Source organism: Spinacia oleracea, chromosome 5 (genome assembly GCF_020520425.1).
Source record: "Spinacia oleracea cultivar Varoflay chromosome 5, BTI_SOV_V1, whole genome shotgun sequence".
NCBI classification, from domain to species: Eukaryota; Viridiplantae; Streptophyta; class Magnoliopsida; order Caryophyllales; family Amaranthaceae; genus Spinacia; species Spinacia oleracea.
In genome coordinates, this window is record NC_079491.1 from 88633523 (window position 1) to 88645365 (window position 11843).

Sequence of the window (11843 nt, forward strand, 5' to 3'; positions counted from 1 at the left end):
TTACAATAATATAACGACTTGAGTTCCACTCAAACTCAAGTATCTCACAGTAATCTACTCTGATTACTCTCTCTTCTTTTTCTCTCTTTCTCGACTTTAACTCAAAGCCTTTACAAGATTACTCAATCTCTACTCACTCAGATTACAATTTGTTTTGAAAACTCTAGATAATAATAAAGCTTTTCTGATATTTGTGGAACTTAGGAACTTGAATATTGCTAGGACACAAATCGTTTTTTATAAACTCTTTTGAAAGCGTTTTACAGATAAGAAAGCTGGTGGAGTATTTGTGTGTTTTTTTCTAGAAGAAAATCAGCCCTTTTTATAGAGAAGATCCTTAGGGTTAGTTCCCTTCAAAACTCAACTGCCCACACACACCTACTTGGTCTCCACGATCCATAACTTGTGGATCAAGGGAAGACCACTTCCCCTTAAAACTGTTTTCAAAGAGAATCGTGGTTTCGGACTTTGTCAACCACTAAGATTTGTGAGAAATATTTTGTAAACTAAAATCAGATTTTAAGAGAAGTTTTAGGAGCAATAAAACCGTTTTGGTTTAAAGGATAAAATCAGATTTTATTTAAGAAAATAAAACGACACTTTATTTATGAAATTTTTCCTTAAAACTTGCTGTTAAATAATTAGATAAAATCTTAATAAATATTTAATTAAGCATCCTAGTTCCACAATGTATCTTTATAGCTGTTATTATTTTACACAGAAAACTAAGAGTATTTAACTACCTAGGTTCGTGTTTTACTCTTTTACTGGAGCTACAACTCAGCAGCTGCAATGGTTCCTACTCTGGAACAGGTGAGTTCCTCTAAAGGGACAGAGGAACTCATCACATGGAAACTTCACCCTTCTTTGCATTGTTGTTCCTCTGTTGTGTGTTAGCTTGGAGTTCCTAGCTTTGCGCATTCCACCTCAGGAACATCAGCAGCCATCTCAGGAACTTTTACTTGTAGACATAACAGAACCATGATCAGGAAGTTTTCTATTTGTCATCAACCAAAATTAGGGTCAACAATATTCCCCCTTTTTGGTGATGACAACATTTGCAAACTTGTTACCATAAGAAATTCAAACACATACATTGATTTGGTGAAGTTTAGACTGAAGAAAAAAATAAACAATTTAAAGAAAAAAATAAAATTTGTTACCCTTAAAGTGGTTGGAACACAAGGACTCTGAGTCTCAAACCAAGTTTGATCGCCTTAAGAAGTTTGCTCAAGTGATTTTCCCCCTGTTAACATTAACAAAAAGAACAATGCAAATACATGTATTCCATGCACAGTGCCCTACGATCAACGTTTGGCAAGTCAAGCTAGCCTCAAAGTATTGTACCTGCTTACACAACATAGGAACTCGAGAAGCAACAACCTTTTAAACCAGCAATATTTAGATTCTAAACCAAGCAAGTTTGAAAATATTTAAACCAAAAGAGGGAAGATTCCCATTGTTTAGTTATACAAAACCAAAAAAAATTTGTTCCATAAATGCAGCAATAATAAGTGGTGTTCCAAACCCAGAGGAACCAGCGAAACCAGCAAAATCACCTGGAACCTTAGCAGAAACAGCCTGAGGAACAGGAATGGATCCAGTTCCTTTGGTCAAAGGAACAGACGCCGGAACTTTTACTTGTAGACATAACAGAACCATGATCAGGAAATTTGCTATTTGACATCAACCAAAATTAGGGTCAACAGGCTCTAGAGGCCTGGAACCTAACATCACATGAAGAAAAATTCAAACAGAAAGAATAAATTCAATGACCAAGGAAAAGTGATCAGTTTTACTTCTGCATGAGGCTGAGGGTGATAACTAGGGTAATTTTGGAGGTTGCCTACAAAAACTATGTTACTCCCTCTGCCCCCTATTCCTGTTCACAATAACAAATATCAAAGAGAGAGGTAAAAAAGTAGTGAGAAGGTATCTGGGTAGGAAACTAGGTATAGGGCTCAACATTTATGTCTTAAGTTGAATCACACTGTATTCTGTGTATCAGCAAGGCAGCGAAGTATGCATCCCAGACCAGCTCTCTGAGTTAGCCTTTCATGTATTCATGCTTCAGATCGATTTACTGTTATCCACTGGCATTAGGTTTCAAGTTAGACAATACCAACATGCAGAAAAGAGGTGTCCAATTCAACATTGCAGCATGCTTCTCTCACAAACAGTAAGTGGAATCACCCCCAAAAGTACTTGTAGACACCTACTTTTGTCCCCATTCCCGAAAGGGAAGGTTCGATGATGAGAACATAAATCTCCACTTGGCAACGCATCTCCTATAAAATAACGAATCTCAACCACCCTTTTCATTTCACCCGAAACGTGCTATTTATAAAAACCTGCTATTTATGGAAACCTGCTAAAAATAGTAACTGTCGTAATGGGTAGTTGTTAAAAGTGGCAAGTCATAAAAGATAGAAACCTGTCAGAATTAGGTGTTGCACTCCAACATAAATCCTAAATGAGATAGAAATTACGAGAAGAATCCTATTCCTAATATGATTCGAAAATAAGAGTTACGTATTAATTAAAATCCTAACGAGCCTAGAGTTCGTAACGGGCCCAGACGCATTCCGTCATAAAGTTAATACGCACTAAAAGACTCGAATAAGTCTCAAACACTCCGGATTCTAAGAATCCGAATCTGACAAAGAAAACGGCCCAGACCCTATTTTCAACGCCTGGCTCTGGGCGCCGAAATCTTCAGCGCCCAGCCCTGGGCGCTGAAATTACCTGGGACGTGTTCTTTCCTAATTCTTCGTGGATTAAAGCTCTAAAATTCTGTCTTTCCACGAACTCTTTTCTATAAATATAGCCCCAAGTTCGACGTGAAAAGGACACACAATTCATATTCTGAGTATTGACTCCAACCCCTAAGCCTAAGCCTCACGCTGCGAAATCGATCCCGCGTTCTGTCGCAATCGATCCAAAAATCGAACAGAACGTATCATGTCCCGTAGTTTGAGATTCGTTAAATAAAAGGAGAAATAGAAAAGTCAAAGTGGTTAGTTTTCTGAGAACCGTGACGCACCTCTCAAGGGTGCGTCGTAATGTGCCCCTTCGCATGATTTAATTGCTTTCCTCGCCCTTTTATGAACTGTTAAACTAATCAAATCTGATTGTTCTATCACGCCTAACAAAGATAATATTTCGGGAAATTGAACTATCATTCTAGGTCCCTTAAAACAATCTAAATCAGATAATCGCGATCGATCTAGTATTATGTGTTGCATATTGTTAAAATCAACTCAGATTAGTTTAATAGTTAACGCATGTCCCTTCAATTATTTATGCTGAGCTAGTAAGGATATCTTGCCTCTGGAGTTATCGAAGAGCGAGTACTCCTCTCGGTAGTTACAGTCCCCCGAACCCTCAATCTCTACCTTGCGGGTGTATGTTGAGAGATCCCCACACCAGGGATCACAAGGGAACCTACGGCCGTCGTGATCAAACATAATTGCACTCCCTTTATGTCACGATAACCGGGTTTTGTCAGTTTTTCTCATTGTCGTTAAAAGCTGAATGGCGACTCCTATATTACTAGTCAATTGGGTGTAAACTCACAGGAAATCCAATTACACTTGATTTGACAAAAAGAAACGTCACACCCACGAGGGACGAGGTCACGCATTAGCCTCGTGCTTTTTCGACCACCTCACAGTGGCGACTCCACTGGGGATAGTGAAGGAAATACTCGTTCTTGTAGGTAATAAAAATAGCCGAAGGGTGAAACGATCCTACCCCGCGTTTATTCCCCCATCAAGTTGGGACGACATGAAAATCAGCATATTAATGTGAACGGGCAGAACCGCATAATGAATCTTGGCTCCCTCAGGGAGTTTGGACTAAGGATACCCATCGCCAACCGGGGGGTGCATACGCTTCGAATGTTGTCCACTCGGCACTTTCGCTAGTAGTACACCCATCCCAAACCCAATCGCTCGCCCATTAGGTCCCTCTCATTGGTGCATGCCCCCTTGGCTAACATCGTGACTGGCCTCTTGGGTGAAATTCGTCTGTTGAAGACACTACCTCGACCGGGGCATGTGTTGGATCTACGATAGAAGCGGTACCAAGCCAGGCGCAAATGCTACCCATAGAAGCCTATCATAAAACTACATGACATGTTATTATTGCCTCATGATGTAATGTTAGTTATGTGTAGCGAAATATATGATTGTGTGACAAACCATGCTAGAAAACCAACGACCTTAAAAAATTGCCCAAACATTCATAAACCAATTGGCCAAAGAGTTATACCAAAATACGTGTTCCGCAAACCCGAACGATCGCCACAAAAATAAGTGATGCTCGGGTTGGCCCGTAACGAATCCCACAAACGCTGCACAACGCGTAAAGGACATTATTAGGCAAGCACGCTAAATCAAAGTCGCGTAAACAAAAAGTAGACGTAAACAGAAAACGAGAACCAGCCAGGGACGCATTTTCAAAGCCCCTGGCTGGGCGCCAAAATTTCTCACGCCCTACGCTGGGCGCTGAAGTTGCTGCCTGGCCTTCTGGTCAGGCGCAGCAGCCTCGGTGCCCGCGCAAAAAAATACGTAGCAAAAAAAATCCATTCGTAAAAATTGCTACGAGGGCGTAAGAAAAAGCACTCGATTCTAAAAGCGACTTATAAAAAATAAATAACTCTTTGTGTCGTTGTTAGGCCTCCTACGGCGACAATGCTCGGCACCAAAATCGAACATGCTAATAACTATGAATGTCACAACGGGCAAGTGTTTCGAAAATCCAAAGAATGACCAAAAGAAAAACCAAAAAGTGTACCAACAAAAGAAAGAGCGAAAAAACCAATCGAGAGAGTCAAGAGTCTAGACTAAGTAATGATTAAAACTTTGTGGCCTAAACTTTAGCTTATTTTATGCATAGGGCTGGTCCTGCCACTTGGTGTCGATCTGAGAATCAAAGGTTAGTGCGTCTCGAAGATACATCACTAACACCAGGTTTAGTGACTCCAAGCTCCGTCCGTCATCCCTCATTTCAAGGATCTCCGCTTCCTCAACCTCGATTCACACCGTCAAATATGTCTATAGAAGAGTTACAGAACCAAATGACCCAAATGACCCTACTCATGAACCAACTGAAAATGGAAAACGAATCCTTAGCGGCTGCGCAAGCCAAACATTTTGCATTACTGATCATTTGGCCTCCCGAAACCGAATTAGTCAAAAAATTCATTGACAACCTGGACCCAACTTACAAACCACATCTTAGATACTTGAGCTGTGATACCTTCAAGAGGGTTTATGACGTAGGAATGAAGATCGAGGATGACCTCACAAAAACAGTACAAAGCAAACCTGCATACAAGAGTAGCACCTACCACAAGGGCCCCATGCCCCAAGCCCAAGAGGTCCATGTTGTGAAAGAAACTCCAACCCGAAGGAGCCCGGGAGGGTGGACCCGAAATCGAAAGTTTGCCCCACTCAGGTCGACTCTAGTACAAGCTTTCCAAAGACTAACCAATCAAGGAAAACTAAGGCCCATAGGCCCCACACCCGACCCTCCAGTCAAAAGTAAATACTGGGTCGAGGGCGCTCGCTGCGAGTTCCATCAAGGGAATGGGCATGATACTGAAAACTGCTGGAGACTAAAAAACACGATCCAGGATATGATATAGGAAATAATACCTCTCCCCAATGTTGGCAAACCCAACAACAACAAAAGCCCACTCGGTTCTTGTCACATCTCTCTTGACCAACTAGAAAATATGAACTTTGACCCTACGGCGTATATTACGCCCCAAGGTGCACCACTCGCCATGGTCCCTATGGATCAAATCGAGAGAGAAGTGTGCGGTGTGTGGGATGATGATGCTGAAGATGTCTACCTGTCTCAAGTATCGGGCCAGGACCTCTTTATTGAAACTTGGCCCAGATTTGAAATTCCCCATACCTTGGATGAGGCACCTCACCTCACCAAGGCCAAAACAGCTGAAATATTGGACAATCAGGTTCTATGGACATTGTTTAACGAATCGAGGACTATGGAGAACGAGACTGTGATGACTACCCTAGCTTCACAAGATGAAGGTTTCGATCCAACCCGGTTAATCTCTCCTGCATCAACACTAGAAGAGGCCGAGAACGGATGGGTGAAGACATGTCAGTGGGCCAACATAAAAGGGATAGAATTCAAGATGAGTACCGGCGGAGGACCAAAGTTTTACGAGACTAAACCCAAGGCTTGAGCCATAGAGAGCACCTTAGTAAAAAAAAGCGCCTAGTAATTCTTTAGATTGATGGAAAAAAAAAAGTCTTTAGATGGTCCTAAGACCCCTTAGAATATAGGTTAACTTTGTTTCAGTGTTTTCCTTACTTTCCAAATTAATAAAGGCGTAAGATTTTTCCTAAAAACTTTTATTCTAACACTAAAGAAACACCAAATGTACTTGCAAATACAAAAACAAAAGGCGGCCCACTCTAGGCCCAATAAACAAGGCCCACTCCCTTGATGGAACTCGCAGCGAGCGCCTAAGGGGGTGTTTGGTTCACAGTTGGAATCAGGTATTGGGTTGGATATGAAACCCGTAGGTTTAGAGTAAGTGATTCCTGTAAACCCATACTTAGAACCTGGTGTTTGGTTAAAATAAATAAAAATCTCAAAGCCTTCCCTTTCGTTTAATTTTGTTTCTTTTTATTTAAACCCTCGTGATTATCTCCTTCCTCATTCTCCCCTCACCCACAACAATGGTTGCCCTCAGAATTAACTTCGTCTTCCGCACCGTGCATTCAAATATCAAAAATTTGATATAGAATTCTTATTTTTGTCCACTTTCACTTTTGGATTTTAATGGCCAAAAACAAGAAATTTATGGCTTATATTGATGAAGTTTTATGAAAAATGTATGAAATTTCATAACCCGTACGGTGCTAAGATTTGGATTTGCTTCCAATGAAACTAATGGTTTGCAATACTGTCACTTGTGAATGACACCGAAATTCATCAAAAAAGGAATCCCCAAAATAAACCACCCTATCATATTACCACAACATGAGGGTCTAACCCATGCAACCCAAAGGAATCAAAAAGGAAATCAAAATAATGCAAATGTTGCTCAAAAAAAAAAAAATTCATAAAAAATAATAAACACCGCCCCCCGCATCGACATGCACCTCAGCCCACTCAAAAACCCTACACGAAGATCTTCATATCTGCCACACACTAACCCCACTCTCAAAACCGTTTCGAGTCACGAATAAAAAAAATTAATCCGGACAAAAATGCGTCTCACGCTAACAGTAAAAAAAAAGCCTCCGAAATAGCGTCAAAATTGATTCTTAATACGAGTAAAAAGTAAAGCACAAAACAAAGAGAAAAGAAATAAATGCAAGAACATGTGAAGCAAAGCGTCAAAAGGACCGCCCAGAAATCATTTTCAGCGCCCATGGCTGGGCGCCGAATTCTTTGACGCCCCAGTCTGGGCGTTGAAACTCTCTGCCTGCCTAAAATTTTCTGAAGTGCTCATCATTTTATCCGCACATAACGGAAAAACAACGAACACTTGGGGGGTACAGCACGTATCCAGATACGCGAACCAAAAAAATAGCCGTACAAAAAACACATGGAATTTCATTTTTATGTTTCCAGCTCAGTCGGCAAAAAACAGCAGACTAAAATAATGATAATACTTCACTCATTTTACCAATTAAATAATATGTTTCCACCTCAGGGCATATCTATTAAAATTCGGCATCCTAGAATTTATTCTAGCCAGAACTACCCAAGACCTGATTCTAAGTCAAAAAATATTTAACAAAGGTACGTAGGCAATCCTATTTAAGGATTCTGTCCAATCAAGTAAAAAACATATATACATTGTGCAAAAGTGTTAGACATATATAAAAAAAAAGAGAAAAAAGGGAGAAGCAAAAAAAAAGTAAAAATAAAATACGCCTTTATTAAAAAATGATAAGAAGGAAAACAAAAGTGCTAAGAAGGAAAAAACAAACACAACTGAAATAAATAAAGGGCACCTACACCCTAGCAAGAACTACACTACTCTAGTTCTTCCGGATCATCAAATAAAGTCTTGTAGAGGGCAATGTTCGCAGGGTTCACCCCCACAGTTTTCTGCGCTGCCCCTATATCAATCTCCATAAGAACCGGCTCCTGGACACTAACTTCCAAAGATGCCAAGGCTTCAGAAACATTCTCAGTTTGAACAGCTATAGCCCGCTCAGCCTCAAGGGCACAGACAATGGTGGGGGAAGGATTATCGACATCAACTGGATTAGTCACTGTTTCTACTAGCGGTTGAGCCTTCCTAACCCATACATTGTTCCGGCGATGATCTCCGCGAGAGCTTGCATTTCTTTTAGCAATAGCAGGCCCCTTCATGTTAGGCATCTTCTTAGGCTTAGAACTGGAACGGGGAGGAACTTCCTTTCGCTTTCGATCAGGACGAGCTTTCACAGTCGTAATACCATGGGTGCGAGGATTGGCAGAATCACGGCCCTCATATCTAACCCAAATACGAGGTATTAAAAGCTCAGCCGGCTCCCCATTTCGAGCCTCGGTCCTCACAGCTTTATCATCGGAACTCATCCACAACTTGTAGTTTTCAGAAAGACCCACAAAGCCATTTGTAGCGACGGCCCAACGCGGGAGACCATCATAATACTTAGCCCATGCTTGAACCCGTGCTTGTGAAAAGGCCGCTACTTTAGGTGGTACCGTATCAGAAAAGAGGATAGTATACCTTAAGCCGTATTGACGCATGACTCGGTAAGGAAAGATATAAATGGGCCGAGATAGCCCCAACAAAGAAACATAAACCGACACATCAGAACCCCCCGTCATAGTAGTCAAAACCCACCACGGTACCACCCACTTAATAGAACAGATACCATGAGTAAAAAAGGAAGCCCACTCGGTCTCGTCCTGGCCTCGGTGCAAATACTTTCGGTTACCCAAGGCTATAGGTCGATAATGTTTAGGATCGGCAAGAGTTTCTAAAAGCCTAAGTCGTTCCATGAGCCAAATCTGCAAAAAACGGGTACGATCAAATCAAAAAAAAAATAAGAAAACGGAACTTGGGGCGCAGTTTCAACGCCCAGGACCAGGCGCCGAAAATTCTAACGCCCAGCCCTGGGCGCTGAAACTCAGCTCCAGGCAGAACGAGTAAAAAATGTAAAAAAATATATATGTGCGCAAAGGAAAGGTCGATTACCTGCAGCAATAGGGGGCTCCCCTTAAAATATTCAGATTTGGCATTCTTCTTCAACTCATCCGCACTCAGCAAAGTCTCGGCAACAACCAACGGCATAATAGAATAGCAACTTTCCATCTGGCTAATCAAGGGGATCAACCTTATGTCACTGAACTCACCATTGTTATTCGACAGCAAATAATGATTTAACAAGCAAAATACAAGGGCTCGAATGTTCAATTTCTGTTCGGTCATATTTTTACTAGGCCTAAAGTGATGTTTTACAAGCTTTGCCAAATCAACCTCATCACCTACACCAATCTCAACGAGCATGTTAGCATTTAGTCCTAGGAAAGTCTCTATGGTTGTTTTACCCTCTTCAATGGTGCCAGGAGTGGTAGGAGTAGCATTAGTAGGATAACCAAGGATCGCAGCAAATTCATCTGGCAAAGGACATATTTCATTGCCCCGAAAAACAAAAACATGGTGATCGGAATCCCAAAAGCTCAAGGCTGCATACAGAAAGTTATAATCAATATTAATTTGTTGTAAGCCTAAAAGTGCCTCTAAGTGGTATGTTAGGTTATGATTCATATGACAGTTCATAAATCATGCGGAAAAACCATAAAGCCAGGAAACATATTATTTACACATAATCATTTAGCATAGTTTAGATGCATACTCTTTGTTGCGTGCCTTCCCTAGCTGCGCCCGAACCGAACAAGAACAAGTCTTTAGGACTCCAAATGTCGTCCCTCCGTAGATAGTCCACAGCACGTCCGGATCCGCCTTAAGATTGACCAACTAGAATCGCCCTTAAGGTTCTAATATTTTCGGTTAGGTAGGCAAGAATATTGGCTGATTTTTCTGCTTAAAAATCTTAGTTTTGAATACTTGAAACTTGTTTTTTATAAATAATGACCCCTAGGCCTTTATTTATAGAGTTATGGAAAAGGAATCGTAATCCTAGTAGGATACGAATTAATTGAAATTAGAATCCTACATGAATTCTATTTAATTAATTTATCCAATTAGGAATAGAAATTTAATCATACACTGACTCTTGTAGATTTAGGAATCACGCATGAGCACAAACTCACACACACACGGCAGCCACAAGGGCTGCCCATGCGCATGCGAGCAGCAGCCCACGCAGCGCGGCCCACGCATCCGTGGCCTTGGTGCGCGCTGGGCTTGTGGCGTGCGTGCTTGCTGGGCGATGGCCCGGCTTCGTGCTGGGCCTTCGTCCGGCAGGCCTCGTCCGATGCTAATTCGTACGATACGCTTCCGATTAAATTTCCATTTCCGGAATCTATTTCCGATACGAACAATATTTAATATTTCCGATTCCGGAATTAATTTCCGTTTCGAACAAATATTTAATATTTCCGTTTCCGGAATTATTTTCCGATTCCGGTAATATTTCCGATTCTGACAATATTTCCGTTTCCGGCAATATTTCCGATTCTGGTAATATTTCCATTTCCAATAATATTTTCCGATACGTACCATGTTTCCGTTTCCGGCAACATCTACGACTTGGATAATATTCATATTTCCGATACGATCCATATTTCCGTTTCCGGCAATATCATCGTTTCCGGAGTATTCATTTCTTGCCTGTGACGATCTTAGCTCCCACTGAAACCAAGATCCGTCGGTTCCGAATATTCATAGATGGAGTATTTAATGCCATTAAATACTTGATCCGTTTACGTACTATTTGTGTGACCCTACGGGTTCAGTCAAGAGTAAGCTGTGGATTAATATCATTAATTCCACTTGAACTGAAGCGGCCTCTAGCTAGGCATTCAGCTCACTTGATCTCACTGAATTATTAACTTGTTAATTAATACTGAACCGCATTTATTAGACTTAACATAGAATGCATACTTGGACCAAGGGCATTATTTCCTTCAGTCTCCCACTTGTCCTTAGGGACAAGTGTGCATTTCCTAATTCCTTTGTCGCTCGATGCTTGCTCTTGAACATAAGGTAAGAGTTGTCATCCTTATTATGTCCAGAGGTGTTCCTCGGTTTCAGAGTTCAACTGATCAAATAAACAGATAATCATAGCCTATGATTCATCCGAGCACGGCCATGCATTTCACAGTTTCTAGCTCTCCGAGTGGCCTTGTACAACTTTTAAGCATCTCTTCCCGATTTATGGGAGGACAATCCCAATCTTGCGATCTTGAGATTAGACTTCGTTTGATAGGTGATTACCTGAGCGTTGCCTTTATAGCCTCCTTTTACGGTGCGACGGTTGGTCAACGTCAAAGCAACCAGTTCTCAAACAAGTAATCTCAAATCACTCAGGTATTGAGGATTTAGTGTCTAATAATTTAATGAAATTTACTTATGACAGACTTTCATCTCTTACAGTAAAGTTTCATAGGTCTTGTCCGATACTAGTCTTCCCAAAGTAAGTATCTATGCAAATGATTATGACATTGCCATGTCCACATAGTTCAAGAAACCGAACTACTAGTCATCTTGCATTCTAATCGTCTAACGTTTTCTATGCGTCCAATTTTATAGAAAACTCCGATTAGGGACCATCTTCAACCTTTGACATTCAAGTTCACTTGATAGACATTTCTTAGTCACAGGACTGGTCCTGACAGTCTATCTTGAATATATCGTCAAATTGAAGGGACTC